The sequence below is a fragment of the Cornus florida genome, unplaced genomic scaffold (assembly GCF_030987335.1).
Source record: "Cornus florida cultivar Cherokee Brave unplaced genomic scaffold, ASM3098733v1 CherokeeBrave_3.0.0_Hap2_Chr03, whole genome shotgun sequence".
NCBI lineage: Eukaryota > Viridiplantae > Streptophyta > Magnoliopsida > Cornales > Cornaceae > Cornus > Cornus florida.
In genome coordinates this window covers 33490417-33509184 of record NW_026775573.1, presented here as the reverse complement: position 1 = coordinate 33509184, position 18768 = coordinate 33490417, and the positions used below count along the sequence as shown (strand labels likewise).

Here is an 18768-nt window from a genome sequence, read left to right as displayed (position 1 = left end):
TATAGTGATTGCCATAAGGATTGTTCCCTTGATTAGCAAAAATAGCATTTGCTTGTTCATGATGCTCACTTTGCACATGCCCATGGGGACAATTGGAAGTAGAATGTAAAACACTTGAACAAGTCATACATGTCTCATTAGATGCATGATGAGAATGGTTAGGGAAGGAAGATACTTGATTCGCCGAGTTTTGGTTGATCAAAAATTGATCAAACCTTTGAGATAATGATTTCATTGCGGCGGTAATTTCATTGGAGTTGTCGACTTGATGTAAGCCAACACTCTTCCTACCACTAGAATTTCTACCATTCTTCGAAGATAAAGTACGATGCAAAGAATTTTCACTCATGCTCTCATAAAGACGCCACACATCATCCTTATGCCTATCAATGTAAGGGCCACCCATGGAAGCATCAACCATGCCCTTGTAATTATTCGATAAGCTCTCAAAGAAAAATTGAACTAATTGTCATTTGGGCATGTCATGATGTGGACACTTCCTAAGTAATTTATTAAAGCGTTCCCATGCCTCATGAAATGTTTCCCCATCCCTATGTGAAAATTCCCTATTGAAGTTCTCATGGCATTGGTCTTAGAAACCGGATAGTACTTCTTCAAGAACTCTTGTTGCATTTCCGCTCAAGAAGTTATTGAAAAAGGCCTAAGATTGTTAAACCAATATTTTGCCTTGTCTTTAAGGGTGAATGAAAAAAGTTTAAGCCTTAAGACCTCTTCCGGCATGTCCGTATATTTTACGGTGGAACATACTTCAAGAAACTCATTCAAATGCTTGTAAGGTTCTTCACTTGGAAGTCCATGATAGTTAGGAAGCATTTGTATGGTTTGTGGTTTGATTTCATAGTGGTGTGCTCTAAATGGTGGAAATTGAATGCATGTGGGTGCATTATATTCATTAGGAACATAGTGATCTCTTAAAACAAGGGGAGGATTAGCAATTGGAGGTGCAACATAGGCACCTTGGTTGCCTTGAATGATGGGAGGTGGTGGAGCATAGATTGGCCTTGGCATTCCAATGAAACTTGGCTTTGTTGTTGTGGTGGATAAACTAATGGCCTTGGCATGCCTAATGGAACTTGCATGTTATCATGATGCACATTGGGGTGGAGGATACCTTGTTAATCTATGTGACCAAGGTCCTCCACATGGTCCTCATTGTGTCCTTCCATTGATGAAATGGATTGACTAGAACTACCTCTTCCCCTAGGGTTCGAATAATGCATTCAAGATGAAAATTTAAAAGGACAAGAGTGGGTCTCAATGATCTACGACCATGCATGCACAATGTAACACACTAAGTAATAACAACAAACACTTCACCTTCACAATAAATCAACAATCAACAAACTTCCTCCACATACAATGTTCACATACTCCCATGCTTTAACAATATGCAAGAAAAGTAAATTGCCTCCACGTGGGCTCACGATTTATCTAAGAATTGAAAAACAAGCCTCCACGCGGGACGACAATTTAACTAGAGATTGAGTAAGAAAAAGCTCACAAAGGTCTTTTAGCACTTCAACTCCAAATTTTTAGCTTTTAGCTTAGCAATTTTTTTTTATGATTTTAGCCTTTTTCCTTGCTTGCTTAGCTGTTTTGCTTCAATGCTCCTTTGCTTGCTTCCTAGCTCAATACTCCTAGTCAAACAAGAACAAACACAATAAGTAACAAAAATTGAAAACAAAGTAAAGACACAATCAAAAGAGTACTAATTTCAAATTGATTCCACAAATACGACGTTGCCAATCAATTAATCTCCGGCAACGGCACCAAAAAACTATGGTGGCTTCCCGAGGGTGCGCACAAAACAATGCACAACACTTTGAGTTTGGAAATTAGTGTCAAGTGGGCACCATAATTTAAATTTATAAACCGCTTAGCACCTATACTATGTAGTATGAGTGAGAAGGGATCGTCCCAAGGGATTGAGGTATCGTAGTAGGTTGAGGAATCAAAATTAGGGTTAGTAGGTCGAATGATCAAAATAGTGGTTGGTTGGTTGAATTAAACTAGATGCAAATTGAACTAAAGTAAACAATAATGCAACAAGGAGAATAAAAGAGTGAGAAAGAGATCTTGGGGTTTAGAGATCACCACTAAGCATAGCTTTTCTACACCCTTAATAAATGATTAGTGCGGGGAAGAATATGTATTGCAACAAAGTGTGTGTGTGTGTGTGGTTGTTCCAACAAGCATAGATGACAAATTAAGCATATATTGTCTAAACAACATGGTGGATAGCACAACATATCAAACTAAGCCATTAATCCTTTCTTTAAGCTCACAATCCAAACACATCATAAGATTAGAGAAATATGTTACTTGCTTTCTTAAGTATGGAACATCAACAACAAGCATGGATTGTCCTCCCATTTAACAATTACACTACAGCCGAGCTAATGATATGAAATTAAACTAATTAAACTAAGGGAGAGATACAATCCATTAAGAAATGAGTATGAACTATCAAATAAACCACAAGAACATACCATTAAGCACTATGTCTTGACAATCTCTAGATCTATAGCATCAATACACATAGACATGCATCAATAACACAAGAAATAGAGACAAATATATGAACATCTATGCTAGCATACATAGACATATGGATAGAATGAAATGATCAATTGGAATCATTAAACCACATAAATCATCAAATAAACAAGATCTATATATATAAAAGTGTCAAGACATGAATCACAATACAAATCCCCTCAAAAATACATAAATCAAGAAGTAGAAAGCATGCTTTGGGCTAACTCTAGCCCCAAGAGGATGTCTAGCCACTCATGGATGATGTCCTCTAACCCTCAAGGGCAAGCTCCATGGAAGAAATCTGCTCCTTGGTTCCTCACTAAGTACTATATTCTCTATGTATGTGTATATGTGTAAAAGTGGCTCATATTCCTTATATAGGTAGGTCAAAAATCACCCTAAATGAACTGGGCTCGTACACCAATAATCCTCTAATGATTGGATATGAGACAATTTTTAATGAGCTGGAATTCGGATTTTTTTCGAGATTTGGGAAGTTCAATCGATTGAACTTGAGGTGCGATCGATCGAACATGGCTGAGATCTATCGAATTAAAGCTGGATCGATCCTCAATGGCAGCGCCTTTTTGGTTAAAAACAAATCTGAGATATTTTGAAAATATTTTTGGGAAAAGCACAAAAGTGGTTAGTGGGGCGGTACAGCTGGATAAGATCTAGCATGTGGATAAGGATAAGAAAGTTCGATCGATAAGAGAATGATGTTGGATCGATCGAACTTTTGGGATCTCTGAAGATGACATCATAGCCTGGATCTATCTTGGAGTGCTGATATCGATGGAAGTTAGATCGATTGAACTTTTCTTGAGATCGATCGAAGTTGCTAAAATTCCACCTTTAGCTTCCTTTTGCTCTACTTTGCTCATTTCGTTGATTCATCCCAGAATTGTTTTATTTCTGCCCTTGTTTGGATGAGTTAGCTTATTTTGGGAATAAGTACCTGAAAGTAGAAATAACACGAAATCAATACAAAACAAGAAAATAAGATAGATAAAGGTTCTAGAATACTTAAGCTTAAGGGGTTTAAATATGCATTTTTCAGCGCTCATCACAAAGCTAAACATAGAAAGTAGTCCTACATAGTCGGAGGAATGAATGTCTGTATCTGCTCTGCACGACCAAGCTCTAACCCTGGAACTGTTGAGCACCTGAAAAATAAGAGAGTGGGTCAGGCCCACATGCAAGTCCTATCCTACTACGATCCATACAGAAACCCGATACGCAGATACATCCTAGATAGCTCAATAATATCTAGAGTAGTCTATATATGTATAAGTACACACTACAAGACGCTCATTAGTCCAATAGGTCTGTCTCAGCCTGTGTATAGATACCATGCAAATCACACATAATGTGGTCATGTGTACCTAGACCTACCAGGGAACAACACCTATGTCCAGTTATTCATCCTAGGCGATATACGCACCCTAACCATAGTACTGAGACTCAAGCTCATACCATGGCACCATAATAATAAATATATAAAGTCCATATACTCCTAATACAAAATATCATCCATCTGGTATAGTGGCCTAATATATGTATAACAATTCATCCAAAAAAAAAAAAAGCAAGTCATTCAATTCTTTATTGATATGACACAATTATGAGTAGGACTTAACCTTTATGGTTATCCTTTACCTCAATCCAGATTAGGTAGGACTAAATGTTTGAACTAATCCATACCTAGTATGCCACCGTTCCATACCGGTGCATACAATCCTCCAACTAACATAGCTGACAAAACAGCAATAAATACTCATCAATCATACTCCAGACTAAACATAAATATAGTCTAACATTTGTATGACAAATTATGCATCCAATATAAGATTTTGAAATCCTATTCCAGTCCTTCAAATTTATAAAGTAGGACTAAGCATTTAAATCCTCCAAACAGTACCATAATTGATGCAATATACAATAGGTTTAAACATCAGTTAATCCCATCTAAGCATACTTATTTTTCCAGATAAACAACTATATGCTTATAACACAGTTGAGACACGATTATCAACTTTAAATCAATGTAGAGAAACCAATTTACTAAAACTAGTAAGCAATTTAAATCAATTATCCAACCTTTCACATATAGGTTCATTGTTTAACCTTATTTTAATTCAGTCATCAATATCCTAATATAAATATGTTGTTTCCGAGACTTCACTAGGCAATGCTCGAGCACCATGTACAAGGCTCGAGCATCATAACTAATTGCTCGAGCTTTCTATCCCAATTGCTCGAGCATCACCACCAATTGCTCGAGCTTCACTACCAATTGCTCGAGCTTTTCGTCCCAATGCTCGAGCTTCACAACCAAGTGCTCGAGCACTGTAACATTGGTCCGACACTGTTACGTGAAACACAACCCAGAATTTCAATAAAAGATGTGTTTTAGCATTTATTTAATCCCTGGAGCCTATGTAGGCATGCACAGAACACAAGTTTAAGGGAAAGAGTAGAACAAAGACTTGCCTGTATGGTTTTGGAATCAAAACCTTGTCGCCATCTTCCTAACCTTTCTAACGACGTCCGTTTACTGTCAACTCAACCTTCCCTCCTCCTAGGTTCGACCTTTAAGCCACAGTCGAAACCCTCACCGAATATGCTTTGTATTTTCTCAAAAACTCTCTCTGCTTCTCTCTGTATCTCTGATACGTGAATAGGGGTTGTGTACTTTTAAAACCCTAAGCCGACATATAGTGTTCTATATAAAAAAGCTTTAGCCAAAACCTAATTCTACTACCTAAAGAGACAGTATCCTAAAATAACTAAAAACTAAACGGCTATCACTTGCATGAAAACCTAAAAGAATTAAAACCCTAATTTCACATTAAAATTAAAAAAAATATACTAAATTAATCCAATTAAAGAAAATACCAAAAATACAATTAAATCAACAATTCAATTAAATCAAATAAGTAATCAAATAATGCAACTTAAAATTCATAATTAAACAATTAAATTAAGTAAATAATTAAAACAATTAACCAATTAAGCAAATAATCAAATAAACACACAAAAATGCAATAAAACAATAATCAAAATGCCGAGACTATCCTTATAAAATTAGGGGTATTACATTCTTCCCCCCTAACAAAAGGAATTCTGTCATCGGAATTCGCTCTTACCTTCTTATAATATTTCAGGAAACTGCGAGAAAATGACATCCTCCCGTTCCTAAGTAGACTCAGCCTCATTGTGATGATTCCACTGAACACGAACTAAAGGAATAACTTTATTGTGAAGAATTTGATCTCGATGATCGACAATACGACACGGTGGCTCCAAATATGTCGCATCCGGCTGCAAGTCAATCTCCCCAATATCGATATGTTGATACCGATCTTCATTTCTCAGAAATTTCCGCAACATGGAAACATGGAACACATTGTGTACGCGAGCCAAATGATCCGGAAGTGCTAACCGATAAGAAATAGCTCCAACTCAATCCGTAATCATGAATGGACCGACAAATCGTGGTGACAACTTCCCTTTCTTCCCAAAGTGCATTACCCCTTTCATAGGGGACACTTTGAGTAGAACCTGATCCCCAACTTGAAACTCCAATGCACGAGTACGACGATCGACATAACTCTTCTGCCTACTCTGGGTAGTATGCATGTGATCCCTAATAAGAGCGATCTTTTCAGAGGTATCCTTATGAACTCAGGACCCAAAAATCTGCTCTCACCAACCTCCATCCAACAAATAGGAGATCAACACGGTTAGCTATACAATGCCTCAAACGGTGCCATTTCAATAGTCTTTTGGAAACTATTATTATATACGAACTCCACAAGTGGTAAATAATCCTCCCAGTGGCCCTTGAAGTCAAGGACACATGAACGCAGCATATCCTCCATGATCTGATTAACCCTCTCAGTCTGACCATCTGTCTGAGGATGATGAGCAGTACTAAGATGTAGTTCCGTACCCAAAGCCTGCTGAAAACTCTTTCAAAATCAGGACACAAAACTCGAATCCCTGTCTGATATAATAGACAACGGAATCCCATGCAACTTCACAATCTCTGAAATGTAAAGTCGCGCCAACTGCTCTGATGCGAAGTCAGTGCGAATAGGCAAAAAATGAGCTAATTTAGTCAACCTATCCACGATGACCCAAATGGAATTGTGATCCTTGAAAGAATTACGCAATCCCTCCACAAAATCCATAAAAATGCTCTCCTATTTCCACTCCGGTATCGGTAGTGGCTGTAGAACTCCTAGTGGCCGCTGATGATCAATCTTAACCATCTGACAAGTACTACATTGAGAAATAAAAAGAGCAATGTCCCTCTTCATACCTGCCCACCAAAACTGCCCCTTCATATCCTAATACATCTTGTTGCCTCCTGGATGAACAGAAAACTCAGAGTGATAAGTCTCTGTCATCACATTTTTCCTCAAATTATCAGTAGAAGGTACCATTAACCGTCCCTTGTACGTCAAACCTCCATGAGACCCAACATAGTAAAATGGAAACTCCCCGGAAGCTATCTCTGCAATTCTCTCAATGCACTGTTGATCCGTGAGTTGCGCTTTCAACACCTTGTGAATGATAGAAGGTGTAACTACCAAGCAAGCCATGAAAGCTTCCAACAACTCATCCACCATTTTTAAAGCATTCAACTCAGTGGTGAATAGAGCAGAAAGACTAGCAATAGGTTGGTGACTTAGTGCATCTGCCACCATATTCGCTTTTCCTGGATGGTACTGTACAGAGAAGTGATAGTCTTTTACAAATTCCAACCATCTACGTTATCTTATATTCAGCTCCCGCTGAGTGAACAAATATTGTAGACTCGTGTGATCGCTAAATAATCTGAAGGACTCACCTAACAGATAATGCCTCCAAATATGTAAGGCAAAGACCACAGCTGCTAATTCCAAATCATGTGTTGGATAATTAAGCTCATGAGACTTAAGCTTTCGAGATCCATAGGAAATCGGTCGCTCCTCCTGCATCAAAACACATCCAAGACCTTGCAAAGAAACATCTGTGTAGACAAGATACTCTATCCCGCTCTATGGAGTAAATAGAACCGGGGCAGAAGTTAACTTAGTCTTTAGTTCATCAAAAGCTCTCTAACAGTGCTCATCCCACATGAACCGTACACCTTTCTTAGTCAGATGAGTGAGTGGTCCCGCTATCTTCGGGAACCCCTGGATGAACCTATGGTAATATCCAGCCAATCCGAGGAAACTCTGAATCTCGGTAGGTGAGGTGGGCTGTCCCCACTCAACCACCGCTGAAACCTTGGCCGGATCTACTACTATTCCTCTTTCTAACACCACGTGACCCATAAACTTCACTTCCCTCTGCCAAAATTCACACTTCTCAAATTTGGCATATAACTAGTGCTCACGAAGCGTCTGCAAGACTATGTGAAGATGTCTATCATGATCATCCTCTGACTTTGAATAAATCAAAATGTCATCTATGAAGACAATGAAAAATTGATCTAAATAAGCCCCGAAGACTCTGTTCATTAAATCCATGAAAACTGCTGGTGCATTAGTCAGTCCGAACGGCATGACACGGAACTCATAAGAACCATATCTTGTGAGAAACGCTGTCCTAGGAACATCCTGCTCCCTAACCCGAAGTTAATGATATCCAGATTGTAGATTAATTCTTAGAAAAGTATGTAGCTCCCTTCAACTGATCAAAAAGATCATCAATCCTGGGCAAAGGGTACTTGTTACGTATAGTAACCTTGTTCAACTCCCTGTAATCTATACACAAGCGAAGTGAACTATCCTTCTTCTTCACAAACAGAACCGGTACTCCCCAGGGTGAAGTACTCCTACGAATAAAACCCTGGCTGAGTAATTGCTGAATCTGGTCCCTCAGCTCTCGCATCTCCACCGATGCCATCCTGTATGGTGCCCTAGCAATAGGCGTAATGCCTAGAGCTAAGTCAATCATAAAATCAATCTCTCAACTAGGTAGTAACCTTGGAATCTCCTGAAAAACATTCAGGAAGTCCTGCACAATTGGTATGCAATCCAATAACACAGTAACCTCCTCCTCCATTTCCTCCTCCATATAAAACAAATACGTGCTACTGCCCCTATTAGAATGTGGCATAGCGACTATGTACATATCCTGACCAGGTATGGTAAACATAACAGACCTATCATAACAATTAACTTGGGCATGGTAATGAGATAACCAATCCATCCCAAGTATCACGTCATAAGTGTGCATGTCCAGGACCAATAGATTGGCTAGATACCTAAGTCTACCAATATCTAGTGTCACGAGCCCATCACTCTCATGTAAATGGTTGTATTGCCCAACGGTATAGAAATCCCCTGAGGTCTATCACATACCCGCGTGGTCATCCTAGATAATGCAACAAAAGATCTAGCTATAAACGAGTGTGTAGCACCCGTATTAAACAAAACACGTCCTTGTAAACTATGAATAAGAAACTTACCCTCAACAGCCTGAGGTGCCTGCATATCCTGCAGCATGGGGTTATACACCCTTCTATAGTACAACTACTGCGGTGCCTGTCCCTGAGGCTGTGGCAATGCCGGTAAAGGTGGATATTCCTGTCCCTGAATCCGTGGAACCTGTGGAGTAGGTAAAAGTATTGGCGCCCTCTGCCCCTGCTACACATGCTGTCCCTGTCCCTATCCTACTTTAGGACACTGCCTAGAAGTATGACCATACTTTCCACAAGTGTAGCAACTATCCTAGAAAGTACCAAATGGCCTCCTCTGTTGGTTAGCCTGTGGCTAACCCTGTCCTGCCTGTGGTCCCCCATTCTGCTGCCTTCGAATAGGTGTCCCGTTCCTGTGAGCATCTAAACCACCCTTGTGCTTCTTCCAAGGTTGTTGTCCCTGGAATTTGCCCTTGTCATTCTATCGATGCCCATTGCCATTCCCTTTCTCAACTGACTAGTTAGTAGAGTCTCTGTCACCCCGCTTTTCACCTCTAGCCAGTCTTAAGTCCACTGTCAACTGATACTGCTGTAAAGCGGTGTCCACCACTTGTGCATAAGTAATGTAGGCTGGACTCCCCGTAATAGCTTATTTAATAGACCATATGAGTCCCTTAACGAAACTATTGCTCTTCTTTTCCTCTGTATCCACCCCTCCGGAGCAAAAAGAGATAAACGCGTGAACTGCTATTCATACTCTGCCACTGTCATGTTTCCCTAATCCAAATTGAGGAACTCTATCTTCATAGCTGCCTTGACTGCATAAGGAAAATATTTCTCATTAAATCGTGCACTGAACTGCTCATAAGTCAATGACATCCTCTCCTCTGTGGTGGTAACTGACTCCCACCACTGTAGTGCATCTCCAACTAGCTTGAAGGTAGCTAGCATCTGCTTCTGAACTTCCGTACACTGAACCAAGCGAAGATGTCCCTCGATGTCCTGTTTCTACTGGTAAGCTGTTTTCACATCGGTGGAGCCTGAGAACTCGGGTGGGCTCCCCTTTATGAAAGAACTCCTAGCCTTTTCCCAAGAATCAGTCTGAACCATTGGTGTTGGGAAAGGTACTGGCTGTACCTGAGGCTGATTCTGGAGTGCAGTTGTTACCCCTACTCCTATAGCCTGAGTAATAAGGTCATTGAGGTGAGGAAGATACTCTGGATCTCTGACCTGATCCTGAGCCTACTAAATGCCCTCCTGCTCTTCATGAAACTGACCATCATCATCCTGAAACTCATGCATTTGCTATTCTTCCTCCATTCGCTGATGCCATAGGAAATCTTGTTGCCTATGTGCCTCTTCCCTTCGTCGCTGATTGTTCCGTCTAGTTCTAGCGTTAACTATTCCGTTAACATAGAAGACAGACATCAGTACCATCAAAACAGACCGTATAGGAATACAATGAATCCTAAACTTAAGCTCTAATCAAAATAAAATGCTACGCGGAAGTCTTAATACGAAATACCCTAGAGACACTTGAACCTGGAGTGCTCTAATACCAACTACGATACCCCTCGACTCCGAGAAACGGGTTGATCAGGCCCAAGTCCAAACTCGAGGGAATATCAAACAATTAATATTTAAAATGAACATGGAATACAAAACTGAATTTAGAAATAAAAATTAAAGCTGAAAAGAATTCTAATTATAAAATCTTTAAAAGTTCTTGTTGTTAAAACCAATAATCCAAAACCTCTAATCATTTAACAACTCCGGAATCCATCTAGTGGACCCCTAATAAAATCCCAAACAATAAAGAAAATACTGAAATAGAAAACAAAGCTAAACATAGAAATTAGTCCTACGTAGTCAGAGGAACGAATGTCTGTATCTGCTCTGCATGACCAAGCTCTAACCCTGGAACTGTTGAGCACCTGAAAAATAAGAGAGTGGGTCAGACCCATATGCAAGTCCTATCCTACTTTGATCCATACAGAAACCCGATGCGCAGATACATCCTAGATAGCTCAACAATATCTAGAGTAGTCCATATATGTATAAGTACACACTACAGGACGCTCACTGGTCTAATAAGTCTGTCTCAGCCTGAGTAGAGATAACATACAAATCGCACATAATGTGGTCATGTGTACCTAGACCTACCAGGGAATAACACCTATGTCCAGTTATTCATCCTAGGCGATATACGCAACCTAACCATGGTCCTGAGACTCAAGCTCATACCATGCACCATAATAATAAATATATAAAGTCCGTATACTCCTAATACAAAATATCATCCATCTGGTATAGTGGCCTAATATATGTATAACAATCCATCCAAAAAAAAAAAAAAGTAGGTCTTCAATTCTTTATTGATATGACACAATTATGAGTAGGACTTAACCATTATGGTTAATCCTTTACCTTAATCCAGATTAGGTAGGACTAAATGTTTGAACTAATCCATACCTAGTATGTCACCGTCCCAAACCGGTGCATACAATCCTCCAACTAACATAGCTGACAAAACAGCAAAAAATACTTATCAACCATACTCCCGACTAAGCATAAATATAGTTTAACATGTGTATGACAAATTATGCATCCAATATAAGATTTAGAAATCCTATTCCTGTCCTTTAAATTTATAAAGTAGGACTAAGCATTTAACTCCTCCAAACAGTACCATAACTGATGCAATATACAATAGGTTTAAACATCAATTAATCCCATCTAAGCATACTTATTTTTCCAGATAAACACCTATATGCGTATAACACAGCTGAGACACGATTATCAACTTTAAATCAATGCAGAGAAACCAATTTACTAAAACCAGTAAGCAATTTAAATCAATTATCCAACCTTTCATATATAGGTTTATTGTTTAACCTTATGTTAATTCAGTCATCAATGTCATAATATAAACATGCTGTTTCTGAGACTTCACTAGGTAATGCTCGAGCACCGTGTACAAGGCTCGAGCATCACAACCAATTGCTCCAGCATCACAATAAATTGCTCGAGCTTTCCATCCCAATTGTTCGAGCATCACCACCAATTGCTCGAGCTTCACTACCAATTGCTCAAGCTTTTCGTCCCAATGCTCGAGCTTCACAACCAAGTGCTTGAGCATTGTAACATCGGTCCGACACTGTTATGTGAAACACAACCCAGAATTTCAACGGTTTAAACATGTATAAAAGATGTGTTTTAGCATTTATTTAATCCCTGGAGCCTACCTAAGCATGCACAGAACACAGGTTTAAGGGAAAGAGCAGAACAGAGACTTGCCTGTGTGGTTTTGGAATCAAAACCTTGTCGCCGTCTTCCTATGCTTTCCGATGATGTCCATTAACTGTCAACTCAACCTTCCCTCCTCCTAAGTTCGACCTTTAAGCCACAGCCGAAACCCTCACCGAACATGCTCTGTATTTTCTCAAAAACTCTCTCTGCTTCTCTCTGTATCTCTGATACGTGAATAGGGGTTGTGTATTTTTAAAACCCTAAGCTGACATATAGTGTTCTATATAAATAAGTTTAGCCAAAACCTAATTCTACTACCTTAAGAGACAGTATCGTAAAAGAACTAAAAACTAGACGGCTATCACTTACGTGAAAACCTAAAACAAGTAAAACCCTAATTTTAAAATTTTAAAAAAAATATACTAAATTAATCCAATTAAAGAAAATACCAAAAATACAATTAAATCAGCAATTCAATTAAATAAAACAAGTAATCAAATAATGCAACTTAAAATTCATAATTAAACAATTAAATCAAATAAATAATTAAAACAACTAACCAATTAAGCAAATAATCAAATAGTCACACCAAAATGCAATAAAACAATAATTAAAATACCGAGACTATCATTTTAAAATTAGGGGTATTACAGTGGCTCAACCTGTTAAATTTCCTTGTCGGAGCTTAGCTTTAACGTTGTAAACATGCTTTGGTGTTGATAATAGCTCAGGATTGCTGTGTCTCTGTCAGTCAGTCTTTCCAAAATTTGGCGTGGTTTTAAACTAGCATCTGTCATCTCTTTAATTAGCAGAACTTCTGTCTCTGTGTAGCGTCGAGCAAAAGGATGATCCCAAATGCCCCTCAAGGCTTAATGGTTTTGTGAACCATTTTTAACAGTAGTAAGCACACACAACCCATCCTCCTTTACTAGATTACAAAAATTTAAAAGAAAGAAAGAAAAAACATTTTTCTTATCAATTCATATTTAAATCTTTTAATGTTATGACTACATACCAATAGAAGGGCAAAAGAATAAAGAATGAAGAACTCAGCTTGAATCAAAGATGGGCTGTTGGCCATTTATAGATAACCCCATAGTTAAGTGAATGCTCAAATGAGGAATCACATTTTTGCTGTCTGCATAACCAAATGCAGAAACTGCGTGCAATATTTCAATTTTCTTTTACCTTCCGAAAAAAAAATATTTCAATTTTCTTTCTCTATTCTTCTCCTCCTTCATATCCCTGGAAATCAGTCCAGGATTTAAGTTTAAAATATGCAAAAAAGAAATTTAAAATTGTAATACAACCCATGGCTTTAAAGTTAAAGGTCAATACTTAGATTTTTTTTTCCTAGTTGCTACTCACACACACGTCTCCACTGAGACTTGAATCCTGGCCTCCCTTTAGGAAGTAAGAGACTGATACCGCTAGGCCACTAGCCTGTTGGTCGTCAATACTTAAATTAATAATGTAGAATTGATTTTTGCATATAAATGAGGTTTGTTTTTACAATTGCTGGTGAAGCACTTGACATTTTAGAATTTGTTTCTTCTAAAATCTACTCTTCTAGAAAAGAGGATGAAGAAATAAAAATGAATAACTTCATCTACTTGTGATACATGAACAATATAGAAAATCTAGTTTGAGTGATCAACACGGGATTGCAATTCTGGGTTGATAGATTAATGTGCCTAATATATTGTCAATTCCAATGGAGTGAAAAAAAATAGGTCGACTCAAAGTAGTGGGGGAAAAAGAGAACCAACAAATTAATATCAATATGAACATTAACCATGTTTACACCCTTATTTTCTCCCAATGGAAAAGCAGACACGTGGAAGGAATATTTGGTCAAGTCGGGTTCTGACACGTGGAAGGCATATGGGTCAAGCTGATTTTCTGATAGGTAAGAGTTTTGATCAAGGAAATTTCTTAGGAAAATTCAAATTAGAGGTAGTTTGGTTTTATTGAAACAAACTACTCTAATTTAGTTGAAGGCACGTGGGATAAGGTTGGAAGGATCTTTTATATAAAGTCAAATAATTAATTGAAAGAGGCCATGAAAATAGGGACTTTAGCAGTTGAATTAGTATGGAAGCCCACCATAGGAGAAGCCACGTTTAAAGGATATGGCTTGTTCAAAAGAACGTGTCAATTATTGGAGTTTTAGACATAGAGATTAGAGTTCCTAAAAATGTGGAGGTTAACTTTCTTCAAAAGCCACGATATAACAATACTCTAACCGTTTTAACATGGGCTACACTACTACCATACTGAAAAAATGAGTAATGGCCATTTGCTCAGATAAAGAGATATCGTGCAATTTGTTTGGGAGATAATGGCATCAAAGGCATGATTACATGATTGGAACGTGAAGTTCCAAAAGAATTAAAGCACGATTATATGTTTGGAATGTGGAAGTTCTAAGAAGATTTAAAGGCATGATTTCATGGCTTGGACACTTGGAAGTATTTGAAGGCATAAATGGAACTGCTCAGAACTGCTATTATAACTGATTATATTTTCATTCTATAAATAGGTCGTTATTTTGTAATGTAATAGGCGTGCTCAACGCCAAACACAACATTTCAATACAATATTACTTTTCATTGCAATGCACTTTCAATATGATTAGTCTTAGTCCTGCATTTTACTTTTCATTAGATAATTTTATAGTTAATTCCTTTACATTCATAAGTAATATAGTTCTTCCTAGCCAGTTAACTATCCCGAAGTCATTTATCAAAGGCAAAAAGAACCCTGAGGTGTTCATTCCAGACCTCATCACAGTCGCCTAGTCTCGCAATCTTCTTTTTGGAATATTGTTTGGATCTCTCCTTGGAACTACTGCAGTTCCTGGCACACCCATCCGGATCCTTCGGAACCAACCACTTTTACAAGCCAAACAAACCATAAAGAGGTAAATTTCAAATCCATAATCAGCAAACTTGTAAGAATATGTTCATTATATGAAAAATGAAAACAATAGAAGGGCAAATGATAAGACAAACGGTCAAGAAAGAAAATGAAAATGAATGCAGTGACAAAATTATAAAGAAAGCTGTGCATGGAGATGATAAAGCACAATATCCCTCTTGTAATTTAAGGATGAGGGAGCTGATTCTAACTTTTATATGTCATAATTGCAATGAGGGTGATGACTCTTTTGATCACTTGTTTTGATCTTGCACCTTAGCCAGAGGTTTGGTTTTAGGCCTTTAGCTCATTTCATTTTGCAGTTGTGGTGCTCTCCTTCAATTACAAACTTGCAATCTATGGCTGAGGTGATGCAGTGATTTATTGCTTATACTTCTCCCCAATTATACAATAACAATAACCAAGCCTTTTTTCCTATTATTTGGGGTCGTACATGAATCCTATAATATTATTAACTTTGGTCTTTTTTATGGTTTTGATTTCAGTTTGGTTGGTTACACTATTCCCTTCCCAATTTTTCTTTTAGTATTGAGGGGGAGTATTTGAATATGTTTACACCAGATTTTTCTACTTTCCAGAAGAAGATTGTTCTGGGCAATTCCAATGGAAAGGTACTACGACATTCCAGTGAAAAGTCTTGGGACACATGGCGGCCAAGGAAGCAAGCAGTTACAAGTGGTTACATGCAAAGTCATGGGACACATAGCAGCCTAGGAAGTGAGTGGTTATAAGTGGTTACATGTAAAATCATGGGACACATGGCAACCTAGGAAGTGAGTTGTTACAAGCGGTTACATGCAAAGTCATGGGACACATGGTAGCCTAGGAAGTTGGTCGATTCCAATGGAAAGGTATTACGATATTCCAGTGGATAGTCTTGGGACACATGGCAACCAAGGAAGCAAACGGTTACAAGTGGTTACATGCAAAGTCATGGGACACATGGCAACCTAAGAAGCTGGTCGATTCCAATGAAAAGGTACTACGACATTCCAGTGGAAAGTCTTGGGACACATGGCAACCAAAGAAGCAAGTGGTTACATACAAAGTCATGGGACACATGGCAGCTTAGGAAGCAAGCGGTTACATGCAAGCTACCACTACTAAATTCTATAAATAGGGCATGATATTGTAATTCAGAAAGTCTGCTCAATGCCAAACAACTACGCATTTCAATACAATCTTCATTTTCATTGCAATGCACTTTCATATGATTAGTCCTAATCCTGCACTTTACTTTTCATTAGATAATTCCTTTACTTTCATACGTAACATAGTTCTTCCTAGCCAGTTAACTATCCCGGAGTCCTTTATCAAAGGCAAAGTCATTCCAGACCTCTTCACAATCGCCTGGTCTCGCAATTTTTCTTCTGGAATATTGTTTGGATCTCTCTTTGGAACTACTGCACTTCCTGGCACGCCCATCCAGTTCCATCGGAACCGGCCGCTTTTTCAAGGCCAAATATAGTGGCACGCTTGGTGTGACCTTCTGAACGGAGTGTTTCCATGGCGGGAGGAAAACGACACGGCAAATCTGTTCAAGATTCTACAGAAATTGAAATTGAAAAGGCTATTGAACTTTTTAATGAAAGTTCACAAGTCGTTTCAGAAATTAAATTGCAAGATAATACGTTTCAGGCATGCATTAATGAATGCTGTGATGAAATCCACCAAGAGATGGCTAAAGAACATGAAGAGCGCCACCGAACGTACTGAAGGATGGCCGAAGAACGTGAGCAATTTTTTTGAGAATTCGATGGAAACCTCCGAGAATGTATTCGGAATGCAATAATAGAATGGAAGAGGTCCCAACAACATGTACAGACCCTTCCACGAGCTCAGCAACAACCACCACCCGTGGTGTCGATTCCGCCAATAGTGAAGTCGATTCCGCCAGTAGTGAAGTCGATTTCGCTACCACTTCCATCGCAAATGCAGGTTCCACCTAAGGTGCAGAACTCTTCAACAACAGTGAAGTTAATTCCAACAGTAGTAGCTCAACCACTTCCATCGCAGGTACAGGTTCCACTTGAGGTGCAGAACCCTCCACCACCAGCAGTCCAGAAAGTTCAATTTCAGGCCCAACAGAATGTTCCACTTTCGAACATTCAGCAGCCTACAAACACACCACCAAGGCCACTATTGGCATTTCCAATGGTATTCGAAATGCAACGTCCTCCAAGGAAACCTCCTGATCAAAGAGTAAATCCAATCCGCCGGAGGAGTATTCCTTTGGCAAACCCAAACCTAATTCCAGTGGTGTTTGGGGGGCATCCAATGGCCAACCTACCCAAAGGTTGGCCAGAAAATACAAGTCAACTTGCTAACTTCTCCCAGTAAGACTGTGGCTTAGCCATGAGGAACGTCGACAAACCTTTCCATAGGAAGCCATTATCACTTCTTCCATTGGAAGAGGATTTTCCATAGTTAGATTTTCCTTCGAAAACGGCACAAGCTTCTCAATCGTTGTATACTCTTCCGCATGAAGAATATAACGGTCATAGTATTTTTCTTCCAATTTTGGAAAAAAATGCTACTATTTTATTTGTCCCAAATTCACATCATGTGATTTTTGGGAGGCAAAACTTGGTCAATCAACTATGTATTTGGCCAGAAAATGTACAAATTCATCGTCCTCGTAAACCTCCAGACCCCGGGGGGACGTGAGGCTTCAAATCTTCGTCTTCGTTAAATAAGTAAGCCGCTTTAAAGTTTTCGGCCCAATGGCACATTCCGGTTGAAAAGTTTTACTTGTTCAATTCCTTAACAATAGGAATATGACATGGTAAATTCTCACTCACATCTAAAATTTGATATGCCTTATAATTCTTCAAAAAATATCAGTCACATCAAATTTGGGGGGCAATGTTTACACCCTATTTTTTCACTTTCCAAAGGAAGATTGCTTTGGTCAATTCCAATGGAAAGGTACTACGACATTCCAGTTGAAAATCTTAGGGCATATGGCAACCAAAGAAGTAAGTGGTTACATGCAAAGTCATGGGACACATGGCAGCCTAGGAAGTGAGTGATTACAGGTGGTTATGTGCAAAGTCATGGAACACATGGCAGCCTAGGAAGTGAGTGGTTACAGGTGGTTATATGCAAAGCCATGGGACACATGGCAACCTAGGAAGTGAGCGGTTATAAGCGGTTACATGCAAAGTCATGGGACACATGGCAGCCTAGGAAGTTAGTCGATTTCAATGTAAAAGTACTATGACATTCCAATGGAAAGTCTTGGGACACATGGCAGCCAAGGAAACAAGCGGTTACAAGTGGTTATATGCAAATTCATGGGACACATGGCAGCCTAGGAAGTGAGCGGTTACAAGTGGTTACATACAAAGTCATAGGACAAATCCTAGGAAGTGAGTGGTTACAAACAGTTACATGCAAAGTCATGGGACACATCTTAGGAAGTGAGCGGTTACAAACGGTTACATGTAAAGTCATGGGACACATGGCAGCCTAGGAAGTTGATCGATTCCAATTGAAAGGTACTACGACATTCTAATGGAAAGTCTTGAGACACATGGCAACCAAGGAAGCAAGCGGTTATAAGCGCTTACATGCAAAGTTATGGGACACATGGCGGCTTAGGA

The 18768-nt window shown here is 38.9% G+C and overlaps 1 pseudogene; it reads left to right on the top strand.

Annotated features, from left to right (window-relative positions):
• The first annotated feature begins 479 nt into the window (after positions 1-479).
• Positions 480-577, top strand: LOC132301861 (small nucleolar RNA R71; annotated as a pseudogene).
• The last annotated feature ends 18191 nt before the right edge of the window (positions 578-18768 follow it).